This window comes from Tamandua tetradactyla, chromosome 1 (assembly GCF_023851605.1).
Source record: "Tamandua tetradactyla isolate mTamTet1 chromosome 1, mTamTet1.pri, whole genome shotgun sequence".
Lineage (NCBI taxonomy): Eukaryota > Metazoa > Chordata > Mammalia > Pilosa > Myrmecophagidae > Tamandua > Tamandua tetradactyla.
The window spans coordinates 152164947-152185325 of NC_135327.1; the positions used below are offsets into that span (position 1 = coordinate 152164947).

Consider the following 20379-nt stretch of genomic DNA (forward strand, 5'->3'; position numbering starts at 1 on the left):
GACAGCTAATAAGTAGTAGACCTAGGAGAGATTCCACACGTATTATGTTTGTTTCTCTCTCTGCCTTACTCGAGACTTCACAGTTAAAGCGTCACCTAAATTTCTCTAAACCAGTAAGTTCTCTTTTCATACTAGGGAACGGTTCACTAAGCAGTCCACGATATGCACTCTCACTTCCATCAACTTTCTATCACTTTCATCAACTTTCTATCATTTCTATCAGTTGCATCAACTTTCAACTCAGAAACTATTTCTGTCCCATCTAGAGGAAGTGGCCTGAGCTGAACTAGCCTACTGAGAAGACAAGGTCGGGGAATTACAGAGCTTCAGTTCGATATGGGTTCATGATTATTCTTTGGGCCCAGCTCAAAGCAGGAGAATGGCACCTTGTAACTCCTTGGCAACAGGGCAGCAACAGCAATTTTTCTCCCATTCTGCTTCCTTCTAGCGAGATACTGGAGGCCAGAGCCGGAGCCTTGCTGGCCACCCCTTCACTTCAGGAGAAGGCTACTACAACCGGCAGACCTGCTGAGTGGAGAGCCACTGGAGGATAGCTGGAGATGTCCCTCTCTACCACCATTCCCTCCCCACAGTCTACTCCTCTCAGTGCCCCTACTCCCGCCCGGGGATCTGCTGGGCGGAGCCTGGGGACAGGGCTACGCAGAGCCCTGGGCGGTGTCTGTGCCCGGCTCCCGCCGCCCAGCCTTTCAACCTACGGTCTCCCTACCTGACTCGGCCGCTGCCACCAAGGCTCTCTCTATCCTCGGAGTTTGCTTCGGAGCCAAGACAATAAAGAGGGTCTTTGGGGTTGAGCCTACGACTCAGAGCTGGGAGGCGGCACGCCAGGAGGGTGGCGGGCCGCGGTCCCAGGGCCGAGAGTTCTAGCTCTAGAAAGTCTCGGTGGAAACTTTCTCCGTTACCGGCCCAGCCACGGCCGCCATATTTCCGCTGCCGACTCGGCGGCGGTACGGAACGCCGCGGAGCCCAAACCGCGCGGCGCGCTTCCTTCTCGAGGCCCCTCGTAGGCCCGCCTCCCACACCCCACCCCCGGCGCCCAAACTCGCCGCCTGGCGGAGGGCGGAGGACCCAGGTGCGCCTGGCCATGTGCGGCCGCGAGCAGCGCCTGCACTGGCGTCAAGTGTGCACAGACCTCGGCCAGTTCCGGAACCTCGAGTCAGCGGCAAGCGAGAAGATCTGCAAAGAGCAGGCTGATCATATCTGTCAGTTGTCTACGCCGCCGCCTCAGGCTGGACGGAATCTGGGGCAAGACGCGAGGACGGCCACACGTGGACTGTAAATATTGAGACGCTTTGCAGCTCCTTAATAGATGGCTTTGCGTCCACTGACTAGTTAAAGCCCAAGCTCTTCAGGTTCGCCTTCAAAGCCCTTCGCGACCAGCCCAGGCCTGCTTTTCTAATTAAGTTTCCATTTAATCTACCCCTCAGGCCTTTACTCCACTGAGAACAGGCTCCCCTCCACCCTTATCTCGTGAGCGTTCCCCGTGTGACTAGGGTCCTTCAAACTCCAGGGCCAAAGCTCATTTGTGCGCTGAATGCACATAAGGAACTATAAGGAGTTCTTATCTCTTAGGGCAGCTAACCTCTGAGATCCCCAATTCCCTCATATGTAAACGAGTGCTTATAATTAAAGGGAAGTTGTAAGGATTAAATAGGTTATTTATGTAAACAACAACAACAACTTTAAAACCCTTGGATGGTTTTCCATTGCCCTGCTCAAAATCCTTAACCTATGTACAGAGAAGTTATATGGTCTGCCTCCTCCCCTCGCCCCCACTTTCACCTTCAGTTTGACCTTCCTTCATACTCCTCCAATTCTCTGCATCCCACCCTACTTTGATTTTTCTCAAATGCAGAAACTGATTTTGCTCACCATTAAATCAGCCAATCATAGTTCCTGATATTTAGTTGACCCTTAAATACTTGTTAAAGTAATAGTACACAACAGGCCCTCAACAATCGCAGTTCTTTTCTCTCCTCCCACTTGTCTTGTATTAGAGTTATCTGTATACTTTCTTGTTTCCCCCTTACATATTGTAAATTTCTTGATTTCCACTTAACAGATATTGGGGGATGGGGCGGATAGCACATCTATAGAATGAACCACTCTCAGACTCAGATTCCTCACATGTAGATGAAAAGTTTGAGTTAGATTCTCTTCAGACTTCTGTTTAAATGGAATCACTACCTGTTGTGAATTGAAATAAAATTGGGGCTTTTTTCACCACCTGAGATGCCTCAGTATCTCAGACCCCGGTGTTAGGTCCCTCAGTGACTACTCCTGACACTAGCTTATACAAGATAAACAGCTTTTCCCTCTCTTCCCTGCATCCAAATCCAGGTTCTCACCCCTGCAAAGTTAAATACAAACTCCACAATCCCCACAATCCCCACACTTGCTTGACAATCACTACAACTCCACCCATAAAACTCTATAAAGGCAAAGTCCCCAGGTCCACTGTAACCTTTTGCCCCCCACCTGATGGGTTGATTCTATGTTCCTGTTGTGATTCCCCATGTGATCCCATGAAGCATGCTCCTCCACTCTGTCCTAGGACCTGTGAATACTAATAAACTTTTCTTTCATGTCTAATGTCACTTATCCTTGCCGCACCTCACTATCTGTATAAGGATCCTTATACCTCCCAAGTCTGTAACTCTGGCTCTCTGGGGAACTCCTATGTCACATTTCCATTTACCTGCTAGACATTTCTACTTGAACATATTGTCATCAATTCCAATTCAACTTGCCTTTAATAGACATTGAACATTTTTTATTTTGGATACCCACCACCTAAACCCCCCTCGGTGTCTGGGGAATTCTCCATCTTTAGAGTCTAGTGCCTGAAGCTGAAAAGCCGGATACTTCCTCAGCCAGTCATGTGCACCAGCTTTTAAGCTAGTGACTCAAAAAAAAAAAAAAAAAAAAAACAGAGAAAATCATGCTCCTTGGACAATTGTAGGAGTGTTGCAAAATAAGTTCCAGGGGGTAGTAGTCAGAGTGGTTTAGTGGTGTCTGGTGCAAGATGGCTATGCTTGACGACTCAGGAGCCCTCTTTGATATTAGTTCTATGGTTTATTAGTGGTTGTAGTCTCTGGCTATGTAGGTCTAAACCTCAGTTTACAGGAATCCTCTGAATTACCCAATGTCCTTTAATAAATTTCTTTTCCACTTAAATCAGCCATAATTATTACCTGTTGCTTACCACTAAGATTCTTCATCAAAACAGTTATTTTCATCTTCCTCAATCGTGTTCCTCTGCCTGAAGACCTTGAAACCATTTTTGATGCTTGTTATTTTGGTATACTTCAGTGAAATGTGAATGTGTTTGAAAGTTAACTTTAATCTCTAAACTTCAGGGTGATCAATTTAACATATGAAAGACACTAATTAGGAATCTTCACTACAGAGTTGCATGCATAAATGCATCAAAATCACCATGTATGTCTACACAAGAGATAATTTAACATAATGGACTAGAAATAATTTTTCATTGTGGAAATGAGAGGTATGGCTAGCTAGAAATACTGTCCAGGCTTTGCATTTACATAAATGTGTATAAGAATCTGCTGAGTATAGCCGACCAATACTCTTTAGAATGGCTCCTGAGTATAGACTGCTCTCTAGTCTTTTGCTACAAAAAGGATTGTCACATTTGTCTCAGAGTAAACTTTTAATTCCATATGCCTAAAACAACAGAACGCAGTGACTATAACAATCTACAGAACAATTCTTTAACTGTTTTCGTGCCTGCTTGCTAATAAATACTTGTGTAGTAGCATTCCTTCTGAACTTACTTTCATTATTGGACTACCAGGTAGTAGACAGGGAGGAGAGATGAAACTCTCACCAATCTTTAGTTGTTGAAGGCTACCACTGTTTGCCATAAGAACCTAACAATCACTGAAGACCAAGTATTCATTTTCATCCACTGTATTTCTTTCATTTATCATTTCCCTTCAACTTCCATCACCGCTACCCTAATTCAAGACATAACACTTGAATTAATTTAGTAACTTCCTCTTTGCTTACCCCCTGAGTAATATACTCTGAACAACATTTTATACCAGTGACATCTGCAAGTTGCATGATAAAGACCAAACTACTGGGAAGAGCGTGGAGTCCCTCGTGCTGCGCGGTTTGATCTGGCATGATCGCGGAAGCCTCGGCGACCCGCGCCAGCGGAGAAGCGATGGCGGCGGCGGAAGGCTCCTCGGGCCTGGCGGGCTTTCCTCTGGGCCGGGGCTTCTCGAGCTACCGGCCCTTCGAGCCCCAGGCGTTGGGCCTGAGCCCCAGCTGGCGGCTGACGGGCTTCTCCGGCATGAAGGGCTGAGGCTGCAAGGTCCCCCAGGAGACGCTGCTCAAACTCCTGGCGGGACTGATGCGGCCCGACATGCGGCCCTCGCTGGCTGGGGGCCTGGTCGGAGGCCCTGAGGAGGCGACCCAGGAGGCCGGCCTCCCAGCCGGGGCGGGACCCAGCCCCAATTTCCCAACCCTGGGTATTGGGCTTGACTCCTGCGTCATACCCCTGAGGCACGGGGGCCTGTCGCTGGTGCAGACCACAGATTTCTTTTACCCCTTGGCGGAGGACCGTTACATGATGGGGCGCATAGCTTGCGCCAATGTGCTGAGCGACCTGTACGCCATGGGCATTACTGAATGTGACATGTTGATGTTGCTCAGCGTCAGCCAGAGCATGAGCGAGGAGGAGAGGGAAAAGATAACACCCCTCTTGATCCGAGGCTTTCGCGATGCCGCCGAGGAAGGCGGCACTGCGGTGGCCGGTGGGCAGACTGTGGTGAACCCTTGGATTATCGTTGGCGGGGTCGCCACCGTGGTGTGTCAGCCAAATGAGTTCATCATGCCTGGCAGTGCGGTGGTTGGCGACGTGCTGGTGTTGACCAAACCCTTAGGAACCCAAGTTGCCGTCAATGCCCACCAGTGGCTTGATAACCCTGAAAGGTGGAGTAAGATCAAAATGGTGGTGTCCAGAGAAGAGGTGGAGCTGGCTTATCAGGAGGCTATGTTTAATATGGCCACCCTCAACAGAATTGCTGCCGGGTCAATGCACACGTTTAATGCCCACGCCGCCACAGATATCACAGGCTTCGGCATTCTAGGACACGCGCAGAACCTCGCGCAAGAACAAAGAAATGAGGTGTCCTTCGTCATTCATAATCTGCCGATTATTGCCAAGATGGCGGCCATCAGCAAGGCCAGTGGGCGCTTCGGGCTCCTTTAAGGAACCTCAGCAGAAAACTCGGGAGGGTTACTATCTGTCTGCCGAGAGAACTGGCGGCTCGCTTTTGTTCCGAAATCAAATCTTCCAAGTACGGAGAGGGTCACCAAGCGTGGATCGTGGGTATTGTGGAAAAGGGAAATCGGACGGCCCGGATCATTGACAAGCCTCGAGTTATTGAGGTCTTACCTCATGGGGCTGCTGCTGCTGCTGCTGCTGCCGCCCCCCCCCCCCCCCCGACAACTCCAATGCCTCCTCTGAGCCTAGTTCGTGAGATAGAACGGAAGTTGTTCGGACTTCAGAGCCTTCGTGCACAATCATGGATGGTTCTCAAGAGTTGATTTTAAAAAGAAATTTCTGGGTATTGGGCTTGACCTGCCTAGTTCCAGCTGCCTATTAAAAGCTGCCTTTGTGCATATTCCAAGATGGAAAGTAATGTTTTTACTTTGGGGGGAGGTTTGTTCATCTCTTGGGTAGAAGAGGAGCAGAGACCTGTTCATTGTTTCCAAGGGCAAAATGAAACTATTTCAGTTTTAAGGGGTTTTCTTTGCACTGGGTTAATTTCTGCACAGAGAATGGGATTATTAAAAGTAAATTATATGCACACATTAAGTAAATTGCAAAATGAAAAGCATTTAAACAGATTGCTAAGAGATCTTATAATGCAATGTCAAATTCTTTATTAGATTTTTCTGAAGTATTGGCTTTTTCCTACTTTGGGCAAGAATTAAGCAGCTTGTCCAATAACTGGGAAAGAAGGACCCATAACCATCTGGCCTGGTCTCTGTTAATGATGTTTCTCCCTCTAAGCCCCATAAAGGACCGGGAGAGGCAGAGTGAGCCCCAGAACTCAGGCTTTGGTGGTCACTGATACGTTAAATCTTGTGCTGATTCCTGTTGATTTAATCAATAAAGTAATTTCTGGAGAGAAAAAATAAAAAGGACTTTATTCCAAAACTTAAAAAAAAGAGACCAAACTACTTTGTCTGGCACCTGAGGCTCTCCACAGCCTGATCTAACACCCCCCCACACACACACACACACCTTTGCAGTCTTATTTTTAACTGTTTACTAACCAGAGGCAGATTTAACAACAGAACTTACACTTTAGGGCCCCTCACTTGTCAGGCTCCTTCTACAACCCAGGAAGGATGCCCAGCAATGTAGTTAATGAGGGTTGTCAATGTGAAGAACATTTAAGATTCAAGATGTGCTATTTCTACAAGTACACTTGAAATGCCCTGAAAATTTACAGCTCATAATGAAAGAAATTTGATGTTTTCTCAAATTTGACAGTAGACCTAAAAGTTTACATATTACCAATAACAAGTTGCAAAGCTGAAAGAAAATTTTCTGAACTGTCGATAACAAAAACTAATTTCAATCAATTATGCTAGAGGAAAGACCTAACTTATTCTCTTTATAGAAAATGTTATAAAATCATTGTCATATGAAAAGACAAAGAATTTAGAAATAAAATACAGAAGACAGTGTTACAAAGATGGGAAAGGTAGTTTATAAAAATACAATGTAGTTTGTTTGGATTTTATGATGTTTGTGAAATTTTTCATTTTCTAAAAATTTTAAACAAATTTTCATTTTCATATCTAATTTGTAATTTTGTATTCTTTTCTTAAAGAGCCCCCCCCCAAATTGTGTAAATTACAAGCCCAACAAACCTTCTGTTACAGTGTTTCCAGCCCTCCAGTTTTTGCTTTATTCCCACCCCTTCAATTCCTAAATTTCCTTCAGGACACAACTCTAATACCACCATAAAAATCTCTGGCTTTTACTAAAGACTGAATAAATCTCTAACTGTCACTGATGTATTAAAGTAGTTTTCTTTTAAATAATTTACTCACTTCCTGTGACATCTCTAATGCTATCAGAAATTCCTTAAATTCTTTATTATTGAGTTTTTTTTCCTTTTTTTTCAAGGTGTGAAGTCCATAACTAATACATTTGATATCCTCTTACCTCTCCAGGCTTTTCTTGTATGTTACTGGCACAGATTTGTTATTTCCAGGCTATGGGAGATTCATTGCTAGTCTCTTTTGTGGAGACCTCTTTCACCAGTTCTAGAATAGTTTGGAATAATAGATTTATAAAATCCCTGAAGGCAAATAATGTATAAAAGTCCAATTACAACTGTACATTCACAGTGCTGATATTTGGAAAACTAGAAGAAATTGTAGAAGGAAAAGGAGTGACTAGATGAATTGGAGCCAGAAAAAAATCAGATTTCATTAGGCATGTGACTCATTAAACGTAAGCTAATTGTCAAGTACCTACGATATGCTCAGTGATGGGTGTGCAGTGAAATTTCAGAAGGATTTATCATGTTCTTTTTTCTTCCAACATTTACCACGGTGATCATCTTTATAAACAACATTCTTCCTCTACTATATTCTAGGATTTCTCGCTGATACTTCTGCCAAGTTCACTATTTTTTTTTTTTTAATTTGGAACATACTTAATTCACCCTATTATTCTTTTAGACTATGAGGTTTATGGTTGGAACTCAATCAAGGTGGCCAAATCAATTTGACTATTGAGGGAATTACAATGAATAGAACAAAGCAAGAGAAAACAGGAGAAAGTCCCAATGACAATGAAGGAATCACAGGATATTATATACCAAAGTCTGGATAACTCAGAATCTTATTTTCAAGTCAATAGCTCCATTAGGAAGTTAGAAATGCTTCCTCCTCTCATAACTTGATGAGATGCAAGGATCAAAAGGACCTGAACTAGGACCTTGGCTTTGTCTTATGATCTTGACAGAAATTATCTAACCTATCCATAGTATAGTATGGATTAAACAAGAATATAACTGTAAATCCTGTAGGAAAGTGCCAGACAAATATTAGCTTGCTACTTTCCAACACCTACCAAGTCTCACTGTTTGTGAATTTGAAATTTAGAAGAAAGTCCTAAATAGAAGAGACTGAGAGTGAGCTCTCTATCTCCAACCAGTCTTAGCTATTAGCTGTCTTCGCTGTCTGCTTTGCCAAGTTATATGGAGCAGAACTTCTCAGTCAGCCTGGGAATGTGGGAGCCAAGTGGCACAGAACCCTAGCTCCGTGACCTGCTGTACTGAGCAAAACAACTGCATGCTTGTGTGGGTGTACACCCACTTTGAATGCTTTCTAACTGTGAGTCCCTAGAGAAGCCCCTTGTCTATTCTGTGTTTACAATAGCCTTTAAAAAAAAGATTTCTTGATATTTTTAGTATGACTGTGTTGTCACTCTTGTTCTTAGAAGTATTTCTTAAGAGAGAAAAATTGCAGTCTAATGCTACCCAGATCTCTAAAATCACCCTGTTTGCCACCAAGGTGAGTTTTGAAATAAATATTACAATTCAAAGTCTGAGTTGGATAATAACATGACCCCCAGTTATTCAGCATGTGGCAGGATCAAAGCCCTGTGATAGGTGATTTACACACATGTAATCCTCCCAACAAATCTGTGAGGGAAATAGTAATGGTATCCACACATTGAAAGTGAGAAGTCAGAAGCTTTGCAAGGTTTTGCGGTTTGATCGTGGAAGTTTACCTAATACTGGCCTTCAGAGACTAGACTCAAATTCTGGTCTTAAGCACTTAATCTTAAGCACTTCAAGAGACTTTATCCTGCAGTCTCTTGAAGGTAAGGCCCAGTGGACAAGGGCCTTGGGGACAACTAACCAGAGCTCCCAAGCTGTTCTGTTTATCCTCAGGAGAGTTACGGACACGTGCATACATAATGATCTATTTTGCTATTGTCTGGTGCTATTAATCCTAAAATTAGAAATATCAGCATCAGCTCCTGATACCTGTAACAACCACAGCTAAGCATCTGGATATAAAATAGTCACCAGAGACTCATTTCAGTGACAGAAAATTTCAGGCTGTGGTTGTTGACAGCAGTGCAATGATCTTAATAGCCCGGAACATCCATTCTTACCTGCTTCCATGCAGGCAAGGCCTTTGTGCTCCCTGCCAGGAATTTCACCCAGGGGAATTATTTAAGACTAGGAATACCTGTTGAAAATTTAATCATGCTAATAAAAACATTTCAAGGAAAGGAAAACAGGGCAGCATCCAGAGCAGGAGAAACAGATGATCCTATCATACATTCCAGTCTTCTGTGGCAGGGAGTCATAGTTGAGTCCTACCTTATTTTTTCCTATGATCACTCTTGTTTCCATCCTACCTCCCTTTCAATTCTTCAGTCCAGTCCTAAGACTAAAATAACTCAGGTTCTCCATAGAAAAAATGTGCTAGACCTTGTTATTTCTGTGTAATGTTTTTTATTTACAAAGTTCTTTCATCCATATTGTATAATCTAATCTTCACAAAAACCCAATGATGTAAATATTTTCATCATCATTTTACAAATCAAGTACCAAAGTCCAAGGAAACTGCACTGTCCCAGTTCCTCACAACTGTCTCAGAACCAGGGACTTACATCTCAGTGTTTTGGCTCCAAGTCCTGGGCTATTAAGTGCAGCTATCTAAACATCAACAGCCCCTGTCCCCACCCCACCCCTGCCCTGTGTTGAGGGAATGCAGATATTTCAGTCTCATTAATACCATTCACATGAAGTAGGAAAGTATTCAGCCCTGGTTGCATCTTAGAATCATCTTGGAGATTTTTAACCTACATCTATGCCCAGGCCCGCCCCAGACCAATTCAATTACAGTTTTGGAGCAGGTCCTAGGTTACAGGTGGTTTTTGTTTCTGTTTTTAATCCTCCCATGTGATTCCTATGTGCAGCAATAACCACTGAGTTGTTACATCCGTTAATGTACAACCACACAACCTGGGAACTTGTTAGAAATGCAAATTATTAGGCTATACCCCTAGACTTACTGAATCAGATATTCTGGGGCAAAGCCCAGAATTTAGGATTAGGTTCAGATGCATGTGTCAGAAAAACGAAAAATAAAAATGATTTCACAGCAGTAAATTTTTCTTTCATGTAAAAGAAGTCTAGAAGTATGGTAGGTATGGTGCTCCTTGCTGTTAGAGATTCTGGTTCCTTCTCTCTTGTTCCCCTGCCATTCTCAGGAGCATAGAGTCCTCCTTCTCATAGTTCAAGATGGCTGCATAATCTCCAGCTATCATTTCTGAATTCCAATCAGCTGAAAGGAGAAAGTACAAAATAGGGCATAAACTCCCCTCCCCCTTCCCTGCTTTAATGACATTTCTTAGAATTTCTATAAGATATTTCAGCTTTTATCACATTGACCAGTACTTAGAGAGTCTGGGAAATGTGGCAATTTTGGGGGTAGCCATGTGCCTATCGAAAAATCAAGGTTCTGTTTTCCTAGGAAGAGTGGAGAATAAATATTGGAGGACAACAAGCAGTCTTTGCCAGAGTTTCTTAACTATGTTCCTTTCCTGCTTCGCTACTTGTTGTTACACGAGATAAGAAGGCATCACCATTGATTGAACCACTTTTGTTTGTGTATTCTAACTGATGCACCTTATTTCATAAGCCTTTCCACTGAATCAACAAGTATTTCATCATCTGACTGAACCATGATTTAGCTAACATTCCTCTAATTTTGAATATTGAGGGAGCTTTGATTTTTTTTAACTTTTTATTATTGTAAGATATATACAACTCAAAATTTCCCATTTTAGCCACTTTCAAGTGTACAATTCAGTGGTATAAATCAAATTCCCAATATTGTGCTACTATCACCGCCACCCATTATGCAAACTTTTTCATCACCCAAACAAAAATTCTCTATCCATTAAGCAACAATTTCCTATACTTCCTCCCCTTTCACTGCCCACTCTCTGATAACTTGTACACTACATTCAGTCTCTATGAATGTGCATATTCTAGGTATTTCATATAAGTAAAGGATGTTTTGATTTTTGCCATCAAAAATAATACAATGATGAGCACTTAGGTTGAATGTGCATGTGCTATATTGCATTTCTGATTATCACCTTGAAATAGATTCCTAGATTAAAGAATATGAATATTTTAAGGCTCTTAGAGTATACTGCTGATTTTCTTGCCAGAAAGGAACCATTTTGTGCTTCTATTAGCTGTGAGCTACACTTTTGGCAGCAGAAAGTTTATTATTTTATTATTTTTGCTACTTTTCCTTTAAAATTTTGAAGATAATGCATTTTCATCTTGCAATCCAAAGATGCTGATGAAACGTCTGATGTTAATTGATTCCCATATGTATCTAAAAATATGTCTTTTCTCTTTCTTAGCTTTTAGAAATTGTCTTTATCCTAAATGTTCTGAAGTTTCATTATGTTATGTTTAAGTATAGAGAATTCTATTTTCCATCCAGCAAAAAGTCAGTCCTTTTTTACTGATGGATTGGAATCATTCCTAAGTTCTGGGAAAATACTGGCCATTGGTTTTTCCTAGTATTTCCTTCCTTCCATTTTCTTTACTATTTATCTAGAACTATTTCTAATAATATATTGGAACTTTCTAGATTTAATGTTTTTTGATGTTTCTTTCATATTTTTAACCTTTTTATTTTTTTGTGCTGCTTTCTGGGATAATTCCTCAGTTTAATATTACAGCTACTAATTTACTACTCAGCCTGTGCTTTTTTTCTTTTCTTAGGTCTTTCTGTTGGTTTTTTTGTTTTTGTTTCTGTTTTTGAAATGTCTGTAATGTTGTTATGATGTATTTCTCATTTTAGGGCATTTCTCTCCTTTACTTTTTAAAGATATTAAACATACTTGTTTTAAGCCCTCCAGGATATTTTACTCATTTTACTCTAATTCATCTGCTTTTAATTTTTTCCATTTATTGAATTTGTTGTCTTTCATTCATGGTTTTGACTTTCTTTAAGTCAAAATTAAACAAATTTCTTGATTTTCCACAGCAGTGTCTGGCTGTGATCTCAGCACCTTCCTGGTTTAGCCTCTTGTGGATCTGGCTTGCAGATAAAATTCTTCTCTGGCTTAGTAATACAGTATTATCTTGCTTTCCTTATTTAAAGAGTCCTCACATTTTTCTGATTCATTGAGAATTCTCCTCTGATTTTCATTGAAAATAAATTATAATAAATTATTTAAAATATGTTTTTTATTATTTCTGTGGACTCAGTGTAAGATGGAGATTTTTTGCATATATTTATTCTGCCTTCTTAAAATTCTGAAATTTCCTAATTGAATACTATCTTATAGTAAATGTATTTTATTACATTACAAAATATTGGCCATCTCACTGAATTATTTTTAATATTATATTTAATAACATTTTCTAAAAACAATTCGAATTTATTTCCTTTCCACTTGTCATACTTCTCATTCTTGAATCATATTTTCAAGTGTTGTTTAAAAAAATTGGTTTAATCTTAAGTGAAAGTAACTTTCCTTGTAATGTTCCTGACTTTAATAGAAAAGCCTCTAGAGTTTTTTTTGCAGAGGCAGGCATCGGGAATCGAATCTGGGTCTCCGGCATGGCAGGCGAGAACTCTGCCACTGAGTCACCAGGCCCACCCCAGGAGTATAATCTTGATGGTTAATTTAAGAAGAATATTTAAAGAAAATATCTTTTAATTCTTAGTTAACTGAGACATTTTTTAATGTATTTTATTTCAGAAATTGGTTTTGAATTTCATCAAATTCATTTTAAGTTTCTTTTAAGATCATATGATTTTCCCTCATTGACTCACTGATGTATTAAACTGTCATATTGTCTCCTAATATCAATCTATTTTTGCAATTCTGGAATAAATTCTCACTTTTTTTAATGAACTGTTGAATTCAACTCCCAAGATTTTATTTTTTATTTTTCAAAGTGAGATTTTCTTTTCTTTTAGGTTTTGATATAAGTGGTATATTTATTTAATAAAATGAATTGTGTACCTTTCCATTTATTTTTCTATTTAATGCAACTGATTATTTGGTAAGGAAATCATTTTTTCTTTAGATTTGAAGGAACTCAAGCTAAAGCATATGGATCTAGAGTTTTTTGAGAGGTAATTATTATTGACATTTTTTTCTATGCTTTTCAAATTTTTACTCCTCCTTGAGTTTTAGTAACTGATGTTTCCAGAATATTGATGATTTAATCAGGATTCTCTAATTTCTTAGATAGTTTGAAAGGTGTCCTCTATCATTTTATATTTTTAATTTATAAATTTAATTTCTGAGGAAATGATTGATATCTCTTAACTATCTGTTCCCTATATACTCTCAAAAATATCTATTTTCAAGAGTCCCATGGTTTATTGTCCTCTCTGTCTCTCTCCAGGATTTAGCTGTTCATAATTTATCATGAGACACAGTATGGGGCAGTGGTCAAGGGCTGTGAGTTCTGGAGCTAGACTACCTGAGTTTGAATTCCATCTGGTGCAATTACTAGCTCTGAGTTTCCCCATCTGTAAAATAGAAATAGTAATAGTATTGATTCAGAATTGTTGTGAGAATTAAATGAGTTAAGCTATGTCAAGTATTTAGTACAGTGCCTGACAGTTTGTGTTAGTTAATTAATGTTAGCCATTAGCACTTTTTTATAGATCAATTTAACCTCTCAGGCTCCTTTCAGTCTTCTTCTTCCCTCATTTTTCAGATCAGTTTCTAAATACTCAGAGCTCAGCAGGGAGGCCAGAAACCAAGTTAAGAAGCAGGAGGGAGGGGAGAATGCTATAAATATTTACAATGTAATATCTTTTCTTTTATCTTTGTCATACCTAGTTATCAAAAACAAAGACAAAACAATAACCCTTTTTGGGGGGTGGGTGGGTAGGTGCATGGTATGGGAATCAAACCCGGGTCTCCTGCATGAAAGGCAAGCAATCCACCAATGAACTACCTGTGCGCCAAAACAATAACTTACTTTTAATATGTAAGGAGATTTAGCCTAATTTTGCTAAGAACAGTTTTCCTTCAATTTTGTAACAGTAATTAGGAAAGTCAATCTACACTCTTTTAACCTGTAAGTAACTTTCCTTTCATACTAAACCCAAATTATATCTGGTTTGGTGGCCCCCAAACTGTGGGGTGTTAGGCACGGAGTGATTAAGGAATCCACGCAGGACCAAGTCAAAGCTTAAGAGGATTATTGAGCAGACAAAGCAGGGAGAAATCAGGTGGGAGCCTGCGAAAAGAAAGAAAAAATGGCTCTTGCTCTTTGTTCTTGGAGCTGTGTTTTAAAGGGAAAGGGACGCTGGGCGGGAGGGGGGTCTGCTGGGCAGTGTTCTGTCCCTTGATTGGATGAGGGCCCATTGATTTATGATCTGATTGGTTGCTGGGGTTCGGATGCACTGCTCTGTTATCAAGCAGGCCTTCTGGTTAGCGAGGCGCCGGCATGTCTAGGGCTCTCAAACATCTCTTAGCTGTAAACCTTGTGATTGTTAATCTTGCTGCTGTATCTGGGTCTGCAAAAGAAGCTGTAGGGAGCTGGGGAGGCCCCCAGGTCACAGAGTCCATTTTATATGTAAAGTTCTTCTTCTGAGACCTGCAATGGGGGAACTATTTAAATACACAGATTTTGAGACACCACCCAGGAATTACAAACTGATCATTTCTGAAGTTGCCGTTTTGGGCAGGATCCATATTCATTAAAGTCCTCATTCCCAGGAGATTGGATTAAATGCCGGATTTGGAACCACTGTTCTAACCAAAAGATAAATGAAACAGAACTAAGACTTTAAGACTGGTGAAAGAAAGACAGTGGTGGTTCTAGTTTGCTGGCTGCTGGAATGCAATATACCAAAAACAGAACAACTTTTAAAAGGGGAATTTAATAAGTTGCTAGTTTACAGTTCTAAGGTTGTGAAATTGTCCAAATCAAAACAAGTCTATAGAAATGTCCAATCTAAGGCATCCAGGTAAGGATATCCTGGTTCAAGAAAGCCAATGATGTTCAGTGTTTCTCTCTCAGCTGGAAGGGCACATGCAAGCATGGTAGCATCTGCTAGCTTTATGTCCAGGCCTCTTGCTTCATGAGGCTCCTTGGGAGGTGTTTTCCTTTTTCATATCCAAAGGTTGCTTGCTGGTGGTCTCTCTGGTTCTCTCATCCTTCTGTCATGGTTCTGCAGCTCTCTTTCCCTTTTCAAAAGGCACTCTTTCCAAACTGTCTCCTCTTTTATAGGACTCCGGTAAACTAACTAAGACCACATAGAATGGGTGAAGACATGTCTTCATCTAATCAAGTTTAATACCTACAACTGATTGAGTCATATCTCCGTGGACATAACCTAATCAAGTTTCCAATCTATAGTACTGAATAAGGATTAGAAGAAATCGTTGCTCACACAAAATTGATTAGGATTAAAACATGGCTTTTCTAGGGGACATACATCCTTTCAAACCAGCATAGAGGGTTTCGTTGTTGACCACCTGTGCTGGTTTGAAAGGATGTATGTCCCCTAGAAAAGCCGTGTTTTAATCTAAATCCCATTTCATAAAGGCAAAATAATCCCTCTTCAATATTGAATTTGGAAAGTGTAATCAGATCATTTCCCTGGAGATGTGATTTAATCAAGAGTGGTTGTTAAACTGGATTAGGTGACAACATGTCTCCACCCATTTAGGTGGGGCTTGATAAGTTTCTGGAACGTATAAAAGAGGAAACATTTTGGAGAATGGAAGAGATTCGGAGAGAGCAGAGAATGCTGCAGCACCATGAAGCAGAGAGTCCTAGGCCAGCGAGCTTTAGAGATGAAGAAGGAAAATGCCTCACGGGACGCTTCATGAAACCGAAAGCCAGGAGAAGACACTAGCAGATGACACTGTGTTCCCCATGTGCCCTTACACTTGAAACTAGCAACTTATTAAATTCCCGTTTTTAAAAGCCATTCTGTTTCTGGTATATCGCATTCTGGCAGCTAGCAAACTAGCAACATCACCCTTTCCTCATTTACTTGAAAGACCTATATTCCGTTGCTTCTAGTCATACATTCCCTACCATATTTTCTGGACTTTATTTGTTTGATTTCTTTAAAAAACTGGTTGTACTTTTTTCTAAAAATATTTTTCTCTAAAGTCCATTTTGTTTCTCTTTTCCTTTTATGGACCCTTAACTAGATCTTGTCATTTTTCTGGAGCTGATCCCAAACCTATACCTCAAGTTCTCCTGAAATCCAGGTCATGTGTCAAACTTGTCTAAATTCTGTATCTCCCAAACTAAACTCTTCCTCTCTCCCTCATTAAGTGTTTTCTATTCATAGCCCTGACCCCACCTTCCTCTTTTTCCACTACCTCTACCATGCTACGTGCTCATTTCCTTTGGAATGGACTATAACCTCCCTGGTTCTGGTTTCTGCCCCTTTGGTGTAACCTGGGATCTGATTAATCTTCCTAAAATCTTACTCCATTTCAGGATTCTTAAACTCAAAATCTTTCAGTGGTTCTATGCTGTCTAGAGTGTAAATACATGACTGTCTTAGTCAGGGTCCTCAAAAATATAGTCTTAACTATCATTAGATGCTTAATTCCTAATATTTCTTTTCAATGCCCTGAACTCTATCAGATGGAAGTGTTCTCTAATTTCTCCCTTTCTCTTTTTCTCCTTCCTCTCATCTCATTTCTCTCTGCCTAGAATGTTTTTTTTTTCTCAGCTTTACTTGTCCTAACCCTAGCATTTCTTTCAAACTCATTTCAAATGCCACTTTCTCTAGGAAGTTTCCCTGAGTGCTCCAGGTGAAAATAGTTTCTTCCTTTAGAATTCTCATTGATTTTGTCTGTCAGGTAACTAAAGATATATCACCTTCTTTTTTGTACTTCCCTCTTTTTTGTTGCCTTAATGCCTTTGAAATTTACAGACTACACAAATTCACACAATTCAAACAACTTAAACCATATAGAGTAAAAAGTAGAAGCCCTTCAACACTTTGCAAAAGCCACTCCCATACCTACTAGAAAATACTATTGCTATTTGATATACTGTAATTTTCTAAAGTCAGTATTTCTTGAATGTTGACTATAAAGTCCCTACCTCACAATCACTTGGAGAGCTCAGTAGAAAAACAGGTGCCTGTGCATGAGCCCAGACCTACTAAATCAGAATCTCCTGGAAGTGAGACCAAGGAAGCTACACTTCGGTGATTTTTAACTGCAGTAAATTTTGAGACTTACTGCTCTTAATATTTTTCCATGTGTTAATAAAAGATCTTATACAAACATTTAATTTTGTTTTTGATTTGGTTAGTGTTATGTTCATTTGACTTCCTTTTTCATTTTTAGCACTATACCATAAGTATGTAAGATCCACTTATAAAAACTATATACCATGAATTTATCAGGATTTGTACTGTTGTTTTCCTGTTTATGGACATTTAGGTTGTTTCCAGTTTTTCATTATTAAGAATAGTGGATAATGAATATGTAAATATTACACAGATATTTATAGATTAGAAAAGGCTGGGTTAAATGAATTTCAAAATATTCGATAGATACTGTTAAATTGTTTTCTAAAAAGGCTTTTTGAATTTATATGAAGTTTATTCCATTGTAGAATAGACTATTCCTATCGCCATACATATATTATTTTTCTTTTTTTGCCAGTCTAATATATGAAAATCCCCTTGTTGCTTCAATTTACCCTTTTTCTCATTACTAATGACTTTGAGCTCTGTGCCATTTTATTTTTTTCCCTGCCATTTGTATTTCTCACGTGAATTGTCAGTTCCTATTTTTTGTTCATATTTATTATCATTTATTGAATTGGTTATATTAACCTTTTTTTTCCATTTGAATTTTTTTATTTATTAATTAACGGAAAAAAAGAAATTAACCCAACATTTAGAAATCATACCATTCTACATATGCAATCAGTAATTCTTAACATCATCACATAGATGCATGATCATCATTTCTTAGTACATTTGCATCGGTTTAGAAGAACTAGCAACACAACAGAAAAAGATATAGAATGTTAATATAGAGAAAAAAAAGTAATAATAATAGTAACAAAAAAAACAAAAAAAACAAAAACCTATAGCTCAGATGCAGCTTCATTCAGTGTTTTAATATATTAACCTTTTTATACCAATGTATATAGTATTTGCCATTTATAGTATTATAGCTTTGTAGAATATTTTTGTATCAATGGGGAAATTTTATCTTCTTTAGTCTTTTTCAAAATTTTTTGTTATTTTTGTCCATTCTCACTTTATATGGAATTTTAATAATCTCATAAATCCATATAAAAATCTTATTGGGATTTCTATTGAGATTGCAATGGATTATAGGATTTGAGACATTTAACATTTTCCAAATCTTGCTATCTCCCCAAATCACAGACTTATCTCTGATATTGAGTTTTTCCATCAGGAACCTGGGAGTCTCTCCTTCTATTCAATCTTCAGTTCTTTGGTAAAGTTTTTTTTTTTTTTTCAAATGTAATTTTATTGAGATATAGTCATACATCATACAATCCATTCAAAGTATACAATCAGTGGTTCACAGTATCATCACATGACTGTACATTCATCACCATGATCAATCTTAGAATGTTTGCATCACTCCAGGAAAAGAAATAAAAAGAAAACCACAAACATCACATACCTCTTATCCCCACCCCCTTATTGACTCCTATAATTGCATTCCACCCAATTTAAATGCATGCAATAAAGGGAAGTTAACTAAGACAATGTAGTACTGTCAGAGATAGATATATAGATCAATAGAACAGAATAAAACATCTGAAAGTAGAACCATGCAAATATGGGCAACTGACTTTCTTTTTCCTTCTATATAGCTATACAATTGCTATCAAAGATCAGGGCTATTGGTTTACAGCTCAAATTTTCTGGTATTTCCTTTTAGTTATCTAATACACTAGAAACTAAAAAGGAATATCTATATATTGAGTTAGTAGTCATAATCATTTGTTAAATCAGAATTTCTCTGTTACACCTCCTCCCTTTCATTTAATCATTCTCTCAATCCTCAGGGATATCTGGGCAATGACCATTTTAACTTCTTCATGCTGGACAGTGGTGTTGACCTTCTGGGGTAGAAGTATGAAAATGATTGATGTTCTTGGAGAAACTGTTACCTCAGGGTTTCAGGGCTTGTCTGGCCTAGGAACAATCTGGAGGCCTTAAGTTTCTGAAGAAATAAACTCACTAGGTAAAATATTTAGAGAGTCTTAGATAAGGTATTCTTTAACCTCCAGAATGACCCCTTCACTCTGTTTGGAATCTCTTAGCCACCAAAACTTTATTTTGCTCCATTATTTTCTCCCTTTTGATAAAGAAGACATTCTCAATCACACAAAGCTGGGCCTACGCTCATCCTTGGGAGTCATGTCCCATGTAGGGGTGAAGGTAGTGATTTTCTTTGCAGAGTTGACTTAGAGAGAGAGGCCACATCTGAGCAACAGTAGAGTTTTTCTGGGGTTGACTCTTAGGAGTAGTTATAAGTAGGCTTAGTTTCGCCATAGCAGACAGAAGTTTCATAAGAGCAAGCCTCAAGATTGAGGGCTTGGATTATTAATTTGGGAGTCCCTAGCAGTTGAGAGAATATCAATAATTCCTCAGGTGGGGAAGATTACTAGTTCCACATTTTCCTCCAGTCCTTCAAGGGAGATTTAGAGGTACTTTTTTATTTTCTGCCTAAAATACTCTGGAATGTTTTGGGGGTATTACCTTAACCTGTACAAAATAACAAGATCTCATTCCCAATTCTCGGTTCCATGTAATAAGGTTGTTTAGATAAACTGACCAGACAGGTTAACTTAGATACTGTGCTAAAGAAAATTTAAATTTTGGACAAAATAAACATCAATTCCTTTGGTCTCACACAGAAGTTGAGGTTTTAAAATACAGACAATATAATCCTTTACCCTGTATTATGATTTACATTAGTCCTAACCAGAGCCATTTCATTCATATCTCTAATTGAAATCTACTATCTTTTTTTAGCTTTTATAAACAGTTGCTGAATTGAAATCTACCATCTTTTTTAGCTTTTATAAACAGTTGCTGTATTGAAGAATGCTGATTTTCAGAGCTGCAGAACTCTAATTTTGGGCCTCAGATATCAAACATAAACACAAAGTTCCAAGTGACTACCATGTTAAACACAAAGAGCACAACATCTTAGAATTTAGAAATGACGGTTAAAACCCAGGAATAGATGTGACTGCTGTAAAAGCTTACAATCTAAGAACCTTTACAATGAGCCTTATTGAACAC

General features: G+C 39.2%; 1 protein-coding gene, 1 long non-coding RNA gene and 1 pseudogene across 4 annotated transcripts in view; 2 read left to right on the forward strand and 1 right to left on the reverse strand.

Moving 5' to 3' along the window:
- The window catches only part of TMEM168 (transmembrane protein 168), a 32755-nt gene extending 31759 nt beyond the window's left edge, over window positions 1–996 (reverse strand). Inside the window, exon 1 of one of the 2 annotated variants that reach the window (XM_077110883.1) lies at window positions 728–996. The gene's annotated coding sequence lies outside the window, so the exon portion shown is untranslated. Of the gene's footprint in view, window positions 1–386; window positions 635–727 lie in introns of those variants that run through there. The other variant, XM_077110955.1, reaches the window with a different exon arrangement.
- Window positions 336–12988, forward strand: LOC143642581 (uncharacterized). Its single transcript, XR_013155753.1, has 2 exons — window positions 336–1293; window positions 12656–12988. It is a non-coding gene; the product is annotated as an uncharacterized LOC143642581 (long non-coding RNA).
- On the forward strand, window positions 1262–6261 carry LOC143642533 (selenide, water dikinase 2-like; annotated as a pseudogene). The gene is made up of 2 exons (XR_013155730.1): window positions 1262–1370; window positions 4089–6261. The product of XR_013155730.1 is annotated as a selenide, water dikinase 2-like (transcript).
- Window positions 12989–20379: the final 7391 nt, after the last annotated feature.